This window comes from Hyla sarda, chromosome 10 (genome assembly GCF_029499605.1).
Source record: "Hyla sarda isolate aHylSar1 chromosome 10, aHylSar1.hap1, whole genome shotgun sequence".
Lineage (NCBI taxonomy): Eukaryota > Metazoa > Chordata > Amphibia > Anura > Hylidae > Hyla > Hyla sarda.
The window spans coordinates 26732718-26749489 of record NC_079198.1 but is presented as its reverse complement, the minus strand read 5'-3'; the positions used below and the strand labels follow the sequence as shown (position 1 = coordinate 26749489).

At 46.3% G+C, this 16772-nt stretch overlaps 1 protein-coding gene across 3 annotated transcripts in view; it reads right to left on the bottom strand.

Annotated features, from left to right (window-relative positions):
• The window catches only part of TRPM4 (transient receptor potential cation channel subfamily M member 4), a 215750-nt gene that overhangs the window by 124793 nt on the left and 74185 nt on the right, over window positions 1–16772 (bottom strand). Inside the window, exon 1 of one of the 3 annotated variants that reach the window (XM_056541825.1) lies at window positions 14600–14667. The exons of 1 other annotated variant lie outside the window; for it this stretch is intronic. The gene's annotated coding sequence lies outside the window, so the exon portion shown is untranslated. Of the gene's footprint in view, window positions 1–9846; window positions 9917–14599; window positions 14668–16772 lie in introns of those variants that run through there. One more of the 3 variants, XM_056541827.1, reaches the window with a different exon arrangement.

Below are 16772 nucleotides of genomic sequence, written 5' to 3'. Positions count from 1 at the left end.
GTGTATTATCCCTGTACTGTGACATCACTGTGTATTATCCCTGTACTGTGACACCACTGTGTGTATTATCCCTGTACTGTGACACCACTGTGTGTATTATCCCTGTACTGTAACATCACTGTGTATTATCCCTGTACTGTTACATCACTGTGTATTATTCCTGTACTGTGACACCACTGTGTGTATTATCCCTGTACTGTGACATCACTGTGTATTATCCCTGTACTGTGATATCACTGTGTATATTATCCCTGTATTGTGACATCACTGTGTGTATTATCCCTGTACTGTGACATCACTGTGTATTATCCCTGTACTGTGACATCACTGTGTGTATTATCCCTGTACTGTGACATCATTGTGTGTATTATCCCTGTACTGTGACATCACTGTGTGTATTATCTCTGTACTGTGACATCACTGTGTATTATCCCTGTACTGTGACATCTCTGTGTGTATTATCTCTGTACTGGGACATCACTGTGTGTATTATCTCTGTGTTGTCACATCACTGGCTGTTTTATCCCTGTATTGTGACATCATTGGGTGTTTTATCCCTGTATTGTGACATCACTTGGCATTGTTATATTTTATATGTAGGGGCACAGGGCAGGAGGCATTATTACTATATGTGAGGGGCACACAGTGTTTTGCATTTCAGACGTATTGTGTATCATATAAGGTTTACCGTATGGCAAGGTTATATTCAGAGGCGCAGTATGTAATAGTATCAGTACAGTGTGTGGTAGTGTTATATACAGAGGATACAATGTGTGGCAGTATTATATGCAGAGGGTATAGTGTGTGGTATTATTATATTCCAAATGTACAGTATGTGGTAGTATTATATTCAGAGGGTGCAATGTGCAGTAGCATCATATTCAGAGGGTACAATGTGCAGTAGCATCATATTAAAAGAGCGCAGTGTGCAGTAGTATTCTATTCAGAGAGTAGAGTGTGTGGCAGGTTGCTATTCAGAGAGCACAGTGTGTAGTAGTATAATATATTTTGAGAGTACAGTGTGGAATAATATTCTATTCAGAGGATAAAGTGTGTGGTAGGTATTTATTCCGAGAGCGCAACGTGTGGCAGTATTATTATTACAGTTGCGCTCAGGTTGGATTTGCCGGCAGTGAGCGCTTTCTGTCCCTGCTGTCGGCGGGGCTGAAATTCGCAGTGCGGGACGCGCCTGCATGCGAGTCTCAGCCTGTCGCTCACCGTCCTGTGTTCTTGCTCCCCTTTGTCCCCGGCGTGTGTGCCTCTAGCCCTTTGGGCGCACGAGCGCCGGAGCTCTGTTTTCTTAAAGGGCCAGTACCTTATTAGTTTAAGTGTCTGTACCTGTCTTCTGGTCCATAAGTATCTGCTCCTCACTGCTCCCTAGGCCGGATCTTGGTTGTCTGTGATAGTCCTGTTCCTGAGTCAAGTCCTGTTCCCGAGTCTGTGTACCTGTTCCTAGTTCCGGCCTGTCCTGTACCTGTGCTCCTGCCTTGTCCTTCTGCCCTGCCTGCCAAGTCCTGCCCGCCACGTCCTGTCTGCTATGTTCTGCCAGTCCCTGTCAGTGTCATCTCACCCCCCAGCTACCTGTGTGGACGAGTCGTGCCAGGGGTAACGACCTGGGTGCCACCTGCTCCAGCAAGACCATCCCGCTTTGCGGTGGGCTCTGGTGAAATCTAGTGGCACCTTAGATCCCGCTCCCTGGCACCGCTCAAGTCTCCATCCACACAGGTCCAGAGAATCCACTGTCACGATGCCGGCTGGCAGGAGGTGGATCCTCTGTGCCAGAGAGGGATTGGCGTGGACCGTGCTAGTGGACCGGTTCTAAGTCACTACTGGTATTCACCAGAGCCCGCCGCAAAGCGGGATGGTCTTGCTGCGGCGGTAGTGACCAGGTCGTATCCACTAGCAACGGCTCAACCTCTCTGACTGCTGAAGATAGGCGCGGTACAAGGGAGTAGACAGAAGCAAGGTCGGACGTAGCAGAAGGTCGGGGCAGGCAGCAAGGATCGTAGTCAGGGGCAACGGCAGGAGGTCTGGAACACAGGCTAGGAACACACAAGGGAACGCTTTCACTGGCACAATGGCAACAAGATCCGGCGAGGGAGTGCAGGGGAAGTGAGGTATAAATATGGAGTGCACAGGTGAACACACTGATTAGAACCACTGCGCCAATCAGCGGCGCAGTGGCCCTTTAAATCGCAGAGACCCGGCGCGCGCGCGCCCTAGGGAGCGGGGCCGCGCGCGCCGGGACAGGACCGACGGAGAGCGAGTCAGGTACGGGAGCCGGGGTGTGCATCGCGAGCGGGCGCCACCCGCATCGCGAATCGCATCCCGGCTGGAGGCGGTATCGCAGCGCACCCGGTCAGTGGATCTGACCGGGGCGCTGCGGGAGCGAGAGTGTAGCGAGCGCTCCGGGGAGGAGCGGGAACCCGGAGCGCTCGGCGTAACAGTACCCCCCCCCCCTTGGGTCTCCCCCTCTTCTTGGAGCCTGAGAACCTGAGGACCAGATTTTTATCTAGGATATTGTCCTCAGGTTCCCAGGATCTCTCTTCAGGACCACAGCCCTCCCAGTCAACCAAAAAGAAGGTTTTTCCTCTGACCTTTTTGGAGGCCAGTATCTCCTTTACGGGAAAGATGTCTGAAGAACCGGAGACAGGAGTGGGAGAGATAAGTTTAGGAGAGAAACGGTTGATGATGAGTGGTTTAAGAAGAGAAACGTGAAAGGCATTAGGAATACGAAGAGAAGGAGGGAGAAGAAGTTTATAAGAGACAGGATTAATCTGGCACAAAATTTTGAAAGGACCAAGATAGCGTGGTCCCAATTTGTAGCTGGGAACACGGAAGCGGACATATTTAGCGGAGAGCCATACCTTGTCTCCGGGAGAAAAAATGGGGGGAGCTCTTCTTCTCTCATCAGCAAACTTCTTCATGCGTGATGAAGCCTGTAAGAGAGAATTTTGGGTCTCTTTCCATATGGTGGAAAGATCACGAGATATTTCATCCACAGCGGGTACACCAGAGGGCAAGGGAGTAGGGAGGGGGGGAAGAGGGTGACGGCCGTACACCACGAAAAATGGGGATTTGGAAGAAGATTCAGAAACTCTGAAGTTATACGAGAATTCGGCCCATGGTAGAAGATCTGCCCAGTCATCCTGGCGGGAGGAAACAAAATGCCGTAAATAATCACCCAGGACCTGGTTAATTCTTTCTACTTGCCCATTGAATTGAGGGTGATAAGCAGAAGAAAAGTTTAATTTAATCTTGAGTTGTTTACAGAGAGCCCTCCAGAATTTAGACACGAATTGGACGCCTCTATCCGAGACGATCTGCGTGGGCAACCCGTGAAGACGAAAAATGTGTACAAAAAATTGTTTTGCCAACTGAGGCGCAGAAGGAAGACCAGGAAGAGGGATGAAATGTGCCATCTTGGAGAATCGATCAACGACCACCCAAACAACAGTGTTGCCACGGGATGAGGGTAAGTCTGTAATAAAGTCCATACCAATCAGAGACCAAGGCTGTTCGGGAACAGGCAGAGGATGAAGAAGACCAGCGGGCTTCTGGCGAGGAGTCTTATCCCGGGCACAGACAGTGCAGGCTCGCACAAAATCCACAACATCCGTCTCCAGAGTCGGCCACCAATAGAAACGAGAGATGAGTTGCACGGATTTCTTGATGCCCGCATGACCTGCGAGATGGGAGGAGTGACCCCATTTGAGGATTCCGAGACGTTGGCGTGGAGAGACGAAGGTCTTCCCTGGAGGAGTTTGCCTGATGGAGGCTGGAGAAGTGGAGATCAGGCAGTCAGGAGGAATGATGTGTTGCGGAGAGAGCTCTACTTCCGAGGCATCCGAGGAACGAGAGAGAGCATCGGCCCTAATGTTCTTATTGGCAGGCCGAAAGTGAATTTCAAAATTAAATCGGGCAAAGAACAGAGACCACCTGGCCTGGCGAGGATTCAGCCGTTGGGCAGACTGGAGATAGGAGAGGTTCTTGTGATCGGTGTAAATAATAACTGGAAATTTTGATCCCTCCAGCAGATGCCTCCATTCCTCAAGTGCTAATTTAATGGCTAGTAGCTCTCGATCCCCGATGGAGTAGTTCCTCTCCGCCGGAGAGAAGGTCTTAGAAAAAAAAACACAAGTAACAGCATGCCCGGAAGAATTTTTTTGTAGAAGGACCGCTCCAGCTCCTACTGAGGAGGCATCAACCTCCAATAGGAAGGGTTTAGATGGGTCAGGTCTGGAGAGCACGGGAGCTGAAGAAAAGGCAGACTTGAGCTGTTTAAAGGCGTCTTCCGCTTGAGGAGGCCATGACTTAGGATTGTAAAGCAAAGAGAGAAAAACAGGCGCTCCCTTGTGAAGAACCAACGAATCACAGGTGTGTGGGAGGGGGAGGGAAAAAGTAAGGCTCACCCTGCCAGGTTGTGCGTACTCCCACACAACCAAGATGTACGTTTGGTATGATGATCTCAGTCTGCAGCCTTCCCAGAAATGGCGTAGAGATGTGGGGTGAACTTCAGAGACGATGGGAATGTCGGCGCTGACCAAGGAGAGGACAATAGAGCCAGGTGTGTAACGAACAGATTTAATCCAATGCGACGCGTTTCACCGCGCTTGCGCGGTTTCATCAGGCATTTTCATCAGGCATGATGCCTGATGAAACCGCGCAAGCGCGGTGAAACGCGTCGCATTGGATTAAATCTGTTCGTTACACACCTGGCTCTATTGTCCTCTCCTTGGTCAGCGCCGACATTCCCATCGTCTCTGAAGTTCACCCCACATCTCTATGACTTAGGATTGGCATTCTTTTTGGTTAAAGCCACGATAGGAGCCACAATGGTGGAAAAATGTGGAATAAATTGTCTGTAATAATTGGCGAACCCCAAAAAACGTTGGATAGCACGGAGTCCGGAGGGGCGTGGCCAATCTAAGACGGCAGAGAGTTTGTCTGGATCCATTTGTAGTCCCTGGCCAGAGACCAAGTATCCTAGGAAAGGAAGAGATTGACATTCAAACAGACATTTCTCCATTTTGGCATAAAGTTGATTGTCACGAAGTCTCTGAAGAACCATGCGGACATGCTGGCGGTGTTCTTCTAGGTTGGCAGAAAAAATCAGGATATCGTCCAGATACACAACAACACAGGAATATAAGAGATCACGAAAAATTTCATTAACAAAGTCTTGGAAGACGGCAGGGGCGTTGCACAGGCCAAAGGGCATGACCAGATACTCAAAGTGTCCATCTCTAGTGTTAAATGCCGTTTTCCATTCATCCCCCTCTCTGATGCGGATGAGATTATAAGCACCTCTTAAGTCCAGTTTGGTAAAGATGTGGGCACCTTGGAGGCGATCAAAGAGTTCAGAGATGAGAGGTAGAGGGTAGCGGTTCTTTACCGTGATTTTATTAAGACCGCGGTAGTCAATGCAAGGACGTAGGGAGCCATCTTTTTTGGACACAAAGAAAAATCCGGCTCCGGCAGGAGAGGAGGATTTGCGGATAAAGCCCTTTTTTAAATTTTCCTGGATGTACTCAGACATAGCAAGAGTCTCTGGGGCAGAGAGAGGATAAATTCTGCCCCGGGGTGGAGTAGTGCCCGGGAGGAGGTCAATAGGACAGTCATAAGGCCTGTGAGGAGGTAGAGTCTCAGCTTGTTTTTTGCAAAAAACATCCGCAAAGTCCATATAGGCCTTAGGGAGACCGGTTACAGGGGAAACCACAGGGTCACGGCAAGGAGTACTGGTAACCGGTTTAAGGCAGTCCTTGAAACAAGAGGGACCCCAACTCTTGATCTCCCCTGTGGACCAATCCAGGGTTGGGGAATGGTGTTGAAGCCAGGGTAGTCCAAGGAGAATTTCGGAAGTGCAATTGGAGAGGACCAAAAACTCAATTTTTTCGTGGTGAGGTCCGATGCACATTAGGAGGGGTTCCGTGCGGTAACGCACGGCACAGTCCAATCTTTCATTGTTAACGCAATTGATGTAGAGAGGTCTGGCGAGACTGGTCACTGGGATGTTGAACCTGTTGATGAGAGAGGCCAAAATAAAGTTTCCTGCAGATCCGGAGTCCAAGAAGGCCTTAGTGGAGAAGGAGAAGGTAGAGGCAGATATCCGCACAGGCACAGTAAGACGTGGAGAAGCAGAGTTGACATCAAGGACTGTTTCACCTTTGTGCGGAGTCAGCGTACGTCTTTCCAGGCGGGGAGGACGGATAGGACAATCCTTCAGGAAGTGTTCGGTACTGGCACAGTACAGGCAGAGATTCTCCATGCGGCGTCGTGTCCTCTCTTGAGGTGTCAGGCGAGACCGGTCAACTTGCATAGCCTCCACGGCGGAAGGCACAGGAACGGATTGCAGAGGACCAGAGGAGAGAGGAGCCGGGGAGAAAAAACGCCTCGTGCGAACAAAGTCCATATCCAGGCGGAGCTCCTGACGCCTTTCGGAAAAACGCATGTCAATGCGAGTGGCTAGATGAATGAGTTCATGTAGGTTAGCAGGAATTTCTCGTGCGGCCAGAACATCTTTAATGTTGCTGGATAGGCCTTTTTTAAAGGTCGCGCAGAGGGCCTCATTATTCCAGGAAAGTTCTGAAGCAAGAGTACGGAATTGCACGGCGTACTCGCCAACGGAAGAATTACCCTGGACCAGGTTCAGCAGGGCAGTCTCAGCAGAAGAGGCTCGGGCAGGTTCCTCAAAGACACTTCGAATTTCCGAAAAGAAGGAGTGTACAGAGGCAGTGACGGGGTCATTGCGGTCCCAGAGCGGTGTGGCCCATGACAGAGCTTTTCCAGACAGAAGGCTGACTACGAAAGCCACCTTAGACCTTTCAGTAGGAAACTGGTCCGACATCATCTCCAAGTGCAGGGAACATTGTGAAAGAAAGCCACGGCAAAACTTAGAGTCCCCATCAAATTTATCCGGCAAGGATAGTCGTAGGCCTGAGGCGGCCACTCGCTGCGGAGGAGGTGCAGGAGCTGGCGGAGGAGATGATTGCTGAAGCTGTGGTAGTAGCTGCTGTAGCATCACGGTCAGTTGAGACAGCTCGTGGCCTTGTTGCGCTATCTGTTGTGAGTGCTGGGCGACCACCGTGGTGAGGTCAGCGACATCTGGCAGAGGTACTTCAGCGGGATCCATGGCCGGATCTACTGTCACGATGCCGGCTGGCAGGAGGTGGATCCTCTGTGCCAGAGAGGGATTGGCGTGGACCGTGCTAGTGGACCGGTTCTAAGTCACTACTGGTATTCACCAGAGCCCGCCGCAAAGCGGGATGGTCTTGCTGCGGCGGTAGTGACCAGGTCGTATCCACTAGCAACGGCTCAACCTCTCTGACTGCTGAAGATAGGCGCGGTACAAGGGAGTAGACAGAAGCAAGGTCGGACGTAGCAGAAGGTCGGGGCAGGCAGCAAGGATCGTAGTCAGGGGCAACGGCAGGAGGTCTGGAACACAGGCTAGGAACACACAAGGGAACGCTTTCACTGGCACAATGGCAACAAGATCCGGCGTGGGAGTGCAGGGGAAGTGAGGTATAAATATGGAGTGCACAGGTGAACACACTGATTAGAACCACTGCGCCAATCAGCGGCGCAGTGGCCCTTTAAATCGCAGAGACCCGGCGCGCGCGCGCCCTAGGGAGCGGGGCCGCGCGCGCCGGGACAGGACCGACGGAGAGCGAGTCAGGTACGGGAGCCGGGGTGCGCATCGCGAGCGGGCGCCACCCGCATCGCGAATCGCATCCCGGCTGGAGGCGGTATCGCAGCGCACCCGGTCAGTGGATCTGACCGGGGCGCTGCGGGAGCGAGAGTGTAGCGAGCGCTCCGGGGAGGAGCGGGAACCCGGAGCGCTCGGCGTAACATCCACCACCTGCCGTACACCTGCCGTGATTCCTAACAATTATATTCAGAGGATACAGTGCCTGGCAGCATTATATTATCATTTTCATATAGAGGATTAGACTCCGCTGATAAAGTGAGGAGCCATCTGGACATCAAGTTCTGAAGAGAGATTTAGCTGTACCCGGTGGTATGTACCATATGAATTAGATAAGGGAAGACTATAGAGAAGACGTCACCTGTAATCACTGATATCTTTGTGTATTCTCCTCACTATAGAGAAGACGTCACCTGTTGTCACTGATATCATTGTGTATTCTCCTCACTATAGAGAAGACGTCACGTGTAGTTACTGATATCATTGTGTATTCTCCTCACTATAGAGAAGACGTCACCTGTAGTCACTGATATCATTGTGTTTTCTCCACACTGTAGAGAAGATGTCACCTGTAGTCACTGATATCATTGTGTATTCTCCTCACTATAGAGAAGACTTCACCTGTAGTTACTGATATCATTGTGTTTTCTCCTCACTGTAGAGAAGACGTCATCTGTAGTCACTGATATACTGTGTATTCTCCTCACTATAGAGAAGACGTCACCTGTAGTCACTGATATCATTGTGTTTTCTCCTCACTGTAGAGAAGACGTCACTTGTAGTCACTGATATACTGTGTATTCTCCTCACTATAGAGAAGACGTCACCTGTAGTCACTGATATCATTGTGTATTCTCCTCACTATAGAGAAGACGTCACCTGTAGTCACGGATATCATTGTGTATTCTCCTCACTATAGAGAAGACATCACCTGAAGTCACTGATATCATTGTGCATTCCCCTCACTATAGAGAAGACGTCACCTGAAGTCACTGATATCATTGTGTATTCTCCTCACTATGTCCCATCAATGCTGTAATAACTTGATAGTACTACAGTAATAATGGGTGAAACGAAAACTCCCAGCATACCCTTAACACTGCTAAAGTCATACTGGGGGCTTTAGTTTTACATGGTAAAAACATATTTTGCACTTTCCCATTATGTGGAACAATATGTGTTCCTTTTATAGTAGTATTCTTTATTGGCTGTATTATTAGAATTTTATCATATATATACAAAATTGTAATACATTTGAAATTAAAATTTGTTCTGGAGCCCATTGGGCTTGAGTTAAGACCTTGAGCAGTATGCTTCTTAAACAAGTGGCATTATATACTTAAATATTTAAAGGGTTATCAAAGTTTTTTTTTTTTTTTAAAGGCCCTCATCATGGCTCCATAAAAAAGGTCTCCCGTCATGAGCGGCGATGCCCGAGTACAGCATGTGACCCCTGAGGCTGCTGACTGGCTGCAGTGGTCAACTGACATCTGCTTAAAAAAAAAAAAAAAAAGACTGGGTTGCCAGAGGGAGCCTGAAATGGGAACCAGTATGGTATCGGAGAGCTGAGTAACTGCTGGTGTGTTATTTTAATGCATGATTTGTTATTTTGATTTACTTGCAAATTAATAGTCTCTTGTAAAGACCAATTCATTTGATACACATTTTCTGCACCATGACTATTTACCTAAAAAGTTAGGGTTGTCTGTTATTTACAGTTACATAACTTATTTCAAATGTATTTGTCTTAGCTTCCTTTGTGGATGATCTTCATACTGTGGTGTCGGGTGAGGGTAATGTGTGTATTAAACGTTTCGTTACGCCAGGGCGTGGTTGACCTAAACACCACCCGTGGTAGATCAGCTTCTCCTGTGCCAGGCACGGGGCAAATAATCAATCCGAAAGCAGGTTACGGATAACTGGTATGCTTTACTGAGGTTGGAAAGATAGTAAAATATGTTACAGCTCAGATTAGCGTTAAGGAGATGCAGGGTGAACTTTGGGAAGCTTATCGGATTGCTGGGACTTATAGTTGATTGTGTTGTATTTGACTGACTTGACTTGTATGCAACCCACGTGACTTGGACTTGACTAACTTGCTGGACTTGACTTGTATTAAATTCCCTGAACTTAGTGCTTACCGCAAGGCTTTGACTTTCACCTGGGTAGTGGGGTAGCAGATGCGTGGTTGCTGGACTAGGCCTCAGGCCTTCTTCAGGATCACCTCACAGACAGACTGCACACTTCACCAAACTGTACCACAGCAAGAGCACTAAGAGTGGGAGCTCACTATATATGGGAGGAATTTAGAGAGATCCCATTGGCCGGATAAGTCACCTGGTTCACCTTTGCATACTCCCTTAACAACAAGGTCCATGACAACAGGTTTCTTAAAGTAACAAGTGCATAGAAAATACCAATACATTAAATATTGCATAACATTACATTATACAGTGGATTATAAAGAGTCCTGAGGAGAGTGGGCCCAAGACGGACATTGAAGCAGCGTCTGCCACACAGTATGGGCAGGAGTGCAGAAGAACATGTGATTCTGTACTGGGTCACCACATTACAAAAAATGTGTCTGTGATCAGGTCTGTGTTCTAGAAAATGGTATATAGTGGCCACATGCAGAGATACCTATTTATAATCAGGTTGCCATTCTATATGCTCCAATTTGCAATTAACCTGGCAGTATCCTGCACGAAGGAGTCAGGTCTGGTGACATATTTTTGGAAAAGTCTATTAAGATGGTAAAATGGTCAAGAAGACAATCCTAGTGTTAATGGTCTTCAGGGAAGGTTAAACTGGTCTTTTTGTAAATTAGGTAAGTGGTAAAAAACTGGTGGTGTAAAGCTTCTGAATAACAAGTAATCTCTTTGTTTGTTAATCACAGAATTCTTTCTGGACAATAGTGATGGATCATTAGATAACCAGCGATTGTATTTGGTCTCAGACAGGATTCTTTTTTCCTCCCTATCTCAGTATCCTTACCTTAGATTACAATTCCCCTATGTTGATTTTGAGTTTTTACTACAATCATAACTATTATACAGAGGGCCCTTTTTTGGCTGATGTTAGATTGTACAGTATTAGCCATTGTTTCTGAATTAAGCTTAAAGGAGATATGCAGCGAAAATGTTTTAACTCATCCTGTGCCCGGGATGCAAAAAAATTTAGATTTTAACTTACCTTCCTATGTTCCCCCGTTGCGGAGATGTCAGCATCACGTTCCTCTGGTGCTGCTGGCTGTGGGCTTCTTAGGCTCGAAACGTCACAGCGCTGTCTGTGTATCGCCGGCTGAGCATACTGTCATGTAAGGAGCCGGCCAAAGCTCCTTTAAAATGCCTTTAAAGGGGTACTCCGGTGAAAACCTTTTTTCTTTTAAATCAACTGGTGGCAGAAAGTTAAACATATTTGTAAATTACTTCTATTAAAAAATCTTAAACCTTCCTGTACTTATTAGCTGCTGAATACTACAGTGGAAATTCTTTTCTTTTTGGAATGCTCTCTGATGACATCACGAGCACAGTTCTCTCTGCTGACGTTATTATAATAATAATAACGCTTTATTTATTGTTGTTCTTAGTGGGATTTGAATCCAAGTCCCCAGCACTGCAAGGCAGCAGTGCTAACCACTGAGCCACCACACTGCCCTTCGCATACAACTGCTATGCATCGGCTATGCATGGTTGCTAAAATGGACAGAGATGTCAACAGAGAGCACTGTGCTCGTGATATCATCAGTGTTCCAAAAAGAAAGGAATTTCCTCTGTAGCATTCAGCAGCTAATAAGTACTGGAAGGATTAAGATTTTTTTAATAGAAGTCATTTACAAATATGTTTAACTTTCTGCCACCAGTTGATTTAAAACAAAAAAAGGTTTTCACCGGAGTACCCCTTTAAAGTTGCTTAAGAACTTTGGTGACTTTGGTTTGAGGTCTGTGTTTATTAGAAGATAAGGCATTACTGCAAGTGTCTATAGTTTTTTTTTCTTCTTCTGTTTGTTCTGTTCTATCATAGAAAAGTGTCTTGTAACACTACATTTTCATACAACTTATGTTTTGTTTTTTGTTTTGTTTTGTTTTTACCTGGAAAAAAAAAAAATATTCCACAAGAAAATGCCCTGTCTTTCGTACTCCCAAGATGCAGTTATTATTGCTTTTTATTTTTCTTAAAAATAGTGGGTTTTATTCTTGGCGTTTATTATTTGGCGTTTTTTCCTTTACATTTTTATCATTACAAGTGAGGTGATTCATTCATCATGTGACTCAAGGATTTCTGTTGAAGAATTGGGGGAAAGGGTGGGTGGGGGTTGGGAAATGCCATACTACTTTGGATAGGGGATAAGATGTTTTTTTTTTTTTTTTGGCAGAGTACCCCTTTAAGTACAAGTGACACCAGGAGGGAACTACAACAAAGTTTCTGTGCGTTATTCGAGATTTGTTCATTTTTATGTTATCATTACAGTCTGCAACTGTTTATTCCAAGAAGAACGCTCAACCACCCTCTAACACTTGGCCAATACAGTGGCAAGGGGTTAGCCCTATGGTTTGGCTCACTATATTTTGGGTGTCATAGGGGGAGATTTATCAAAACCTGTGCAGAGGAAGAGTGGTGCAGTTGCCCATAGCAACCAATCAGATTGCTTCTTTCATTTTCCACAGGCCTCTAAAGAGGCCTGTGGAAAATGAAAGAAGCAATCTGATTGGTTGCTATGGGCAACTGCACCACTCTTCCTCTGCACAGGTTTTGATAAATCTCCCCCATAAAGTGTACATGCTCAGTACAGAATCTCCGTCCGGAGATATTCCAGGTGGAGATTCAGTCACTGGCAAAACATGCCGGCGCTAGGATTATATTTCATATAATGCCCCCTGTGCTGTGCTCCACACATATAATGCCCCCTGTGCTGTGCCCCTCACATATAATGCCCCCTGTGCCCCACACATATAAATTATATGTGTGGGGCACAGCACAGGGGCCATTATATGTGAGGGGCACAGCACAGGAGGCATTATTTCATATAATGCCCCCTGTGCTGTGCTCCACACGTATAATGCCACCTGTGCTGTGCCCCACACATATAATGCCCCATGTGCTGTGCTCCTCACATATAATGCCCCCTGTGCTGTGCCCCACACATATAAATTATATGTGTGGGGCACAGCACAGGGGGCATTATATGTGAGGGGCACAGCACAGGGGCCATTATATGTGAGGGGCACAGCACAGAATGCATTATTTCATATAATGCCCCCTGTGCTGTGCTCCACACATATAATGCCCCCTGTGCTGTGCCCATCACATATAATGCCCCATAATGCGCCCCTCATATATAATGCCCCCATCATGCGCCCTTCACATATAATGCCCCCATCATGCACCCCTCACATAAAATGCCCCCTGTGCTGTCCCCCTCACATATAATGCCCCCTGAGGGGACAGGATGGGGGCATTATATGTGAGGGGCACAGCACAGGGGGCATTATATGTGAGGGGTACAGCACAGGGGGCATTATATGTGAGGGGCGCATGATGAGGGCATTATATGTGAGGGGCAAAAAACGGGGGCATTATATGTGAAGGGCACAGCACAGGGGCCAATATATGTTAGGGGCACAGGACAGAGGGCATTATTATTATGTGGGGGGAACAGGACGGGTCATAATTAGTATATGTAGGGGCACAAGATGGGGCATTATTACTATATGTGAAGGCACAGAGTGTTCTGCATTTCAGAAGTATAGTGTATATGATGAGGAATTTCTGGGGTGGTACGTTTTTTATGGGCCACAAAACATTTGGGTATTTTATTCAGAGGGTGTAATGCACAGCAAGTTATATTCAGAGAGTGCAGTGTGTGGTAGTATATTCAGAGGGTGCAGTGTGTGGTAGTATTATATTCAGAGGGTGCAGTGTTTGGTGGCATTAAATTTAGAGAACACAGTGTGTGATAGTATTATATACAGAGGGTACAGTGTGTTGTATATTCAGGAGGTACAGTGTGTCAGAATTATATTCAGAGGGTGTGTGGCGGTATTGTATTAGAAGAATACAGTGTTTGGCAGTATTATAATAATTATTGTTTTCATATAGAGGATCAGAATCCGCTGACATAGAAACCATCTGGGCGTCAAGTTCTGCTGAGAGAAAATATAGCTGGAACAATTCCTGGCGGTATGTACATCTGAATAAGATAAGGAAAGACTATAGAGAAGACGTCACCTGTAGTCACTGATATCATTCTGTATTCTCCTTACTGTGTCCCATCAGAGCTGGAGTCACTTGTAAGTTCTACAGTAATGATGGGTGAAACAACAACTCCCAGCATCCCCTCACCACTGCTTAGGTCATACTGGGAGCTGTAGTTTTAAATGGTAAAAACCTCTTTAGCACTTTCCCATTCTGTGGCAATTGGTATATTTGATAATTATTCTGACATGTGAACATGGCCTAAGAGTCTTAACCAAGGTTAGGACTGTATGATACATTTAATAATATTGTAAGTTCCGTGAGCAACATCTTGTTTTCTGTCCGCCAACACAAAATACTCTAATAGTGCCCCTCCCGAGACTCGACTCTGGATCCGCCCCTGTACTGTCCACCGGTTATATCTATAGTACTGCAGCTCTGTCCCAATCACTTCAATGGAACCGAGCTGCAATACCATTCATAACCTCTAAATAGGAGAGGTGCTGTTTTTTTTTTTTGCAAAAAAAAAAAAGCAGCATTTTTCTAATCCAGGACAACCCCCTTAACATGTCAGTCTCAGTCTGCTTGTGTACACTCTTTTGCACTGCCTTTCCAGTTAAAGGGGTTGTCTGAGAGAATTTTTTTTTTTAAGAAACATGCAACGGCTGTCTAGTAAAAGAAAAAAATCTCTGTACTCACATTCCTGGCTTCAATACAGCCTCCGTCATCATGGCACCCGGACTTCGCACCACATCACTTTCTAACTGCTGCAAATTATTCATAGATAAGTTTAATTTGGTTTAAGGGGAACCTAACAAATTATTCCCACAGGGTAGGGGATTAGTGTTTTATTGCGGGGATCTGACCTCTGGGACCCCTAACCCCCCTCCACAATCTCCTGCCCAGTGCCCCAGCTTTCCTAATGCACAGAGCGGTGGTCGTCACACCTCTTCCATGCATTCCTATGGGAGAGCCAGAGATACACAAGTGCTGTATCTCCAGCTTTCCCATAGAGATGCATGGAGGCTAACCGCTCCGTGCATGAGGAGAGCTGGGACCCCAGGCAGCAGATTGCAGGGGGTCCCAGCGGTCAGACCCCTCTGCGATCATATACTTATTCCCTATCCTGTGGATAGGGAATAAGGGCTTAAAAGGGTACTCCGGTGGGGGGGGGGGGGGGGGGGGGGGGGAATGTTTTAATCAACTGGTGCCAGAAAGGTAAACAGATTTGTAAATTACTTCTATTAAAAAATCTTTACCCTTCCAGTACTTTTTAGCAGCTGTATGACACAGAGGAAATTATTTTCTTTTTGAATTTCTTTTTTGTCTTATCCCACAGTGCTTTCTGCTGACACCACTCTCTGTGTCAGGAACTGTCCAGAGCAGCATAGGTTTGCTATGGGAATTTTCTCCTGCTCTGGACAGTTCCTGATACGGGCATCAGGTGTCAGCAGAGAGCACTGTGGACAAGACAATTCAAAAAGAAAAGAATTTCCTCTGTAGCATACAGCTGCTAAAAAGTACTGTAAGGGTAAATATTTTTAATAAAAATTCTGGCACCAGTTGATTAAAAATGTTTTCCACCGGAGTACCCCTTTAAGTACTGGCATTCCCATTTAAGTCACAATTTCTACAGTCTAAAATCGCTTCAGTGGAAAAGATTGAAGTTTCCGACATTATAGCTCAGTGTTTCCCAACCAGGATGCCTCCAGCTGTTGCAAAACTACAACTCCCAGCATGCCCGGACAGCCTTTGGCTGTCTGGGCATGCTGGTTGCTGTAGTTTTGCAACAGCTGGAATCACTCTGGTTGGGAAACACTGCCATAACATATTGGATTACCAGACTTTCTTAATATGCAAGTCAGTTCCAGAAATATTTTTTGACTTTTGGATACAGAACGGACCCTCGTCTACTATAAACATAGGGGGAAATCTATCAAGCCTTGTGCAGAGGAACAGTGGAGTAGTTGCCCATAGCAACCAATCAGCTTTCATTTTTCAGAGGCCTTTTTTTAATTTTTTTTTTTATGAAAGCTGGAATCTGATTGGTCGCTATGGGCAACTGCTCCACTGTTCCTATGCATAAGGTTTAATAGCTCTCACCCATAGACTTTTTTTTTTTTTTTTTTTGTACCAAAATTGCCACAGCTTTATTTAAATCACAGGACTAAAACAATCCCAGTCCAGAGTCCAGTGAAGTGCCAGGCCATGGGAGATCCCAAGCTATCTGATGTATAAAGGATGGCACACTCTGGCTTACCATCCTAGCAGAGCCTTTGACTGTCCACAAAAAACAAACCCCCATAGTGACCCTGTGGATGAACAAATAAAATAATTATGGGGGAGATTTAGCAAAACCTGTCCAGAGGAAAAGTTGCCAAGTTGCCCATAGCAACCAATCAGATCGCTAATTTCATTTTTCACAAGGCCTCAGCAAAATGAAAGGAGCGATCTGATTGGTTGCTATGTGCAACTGGGTAACTTTTCCTTTGCACAGGTTTTGATAAATCTCCCCCTATGTCTCTTATGCAGGGAGAAAAAACAAAAATGCAAAAATTAAAATCGACTGTGTCCTCAAGTGGTTAACTGGGATTAGAAAGCTAAAATGATTTCTTTAAAAAATAGGACCAACTCTGTCCTCAGGTTGTGTGTGGTATTGCATCTCAGTTCTGTTAAAGTTGTAATATCCCACACAACCTGAGGACTGGTGTGGTACTGTTTCTGCTTAAAAAAAAAAAAAAAAATCGCTCTGTTTTTCTATTCCCGGACACAGGGCTGATGCAAGGATTTTTGCCAACCTAAGGGAAAGCTTACATTGCCGCCCCCTTGACCCTGTCCATTGTGACACCCCCCTCACTACTTAGGTGACACA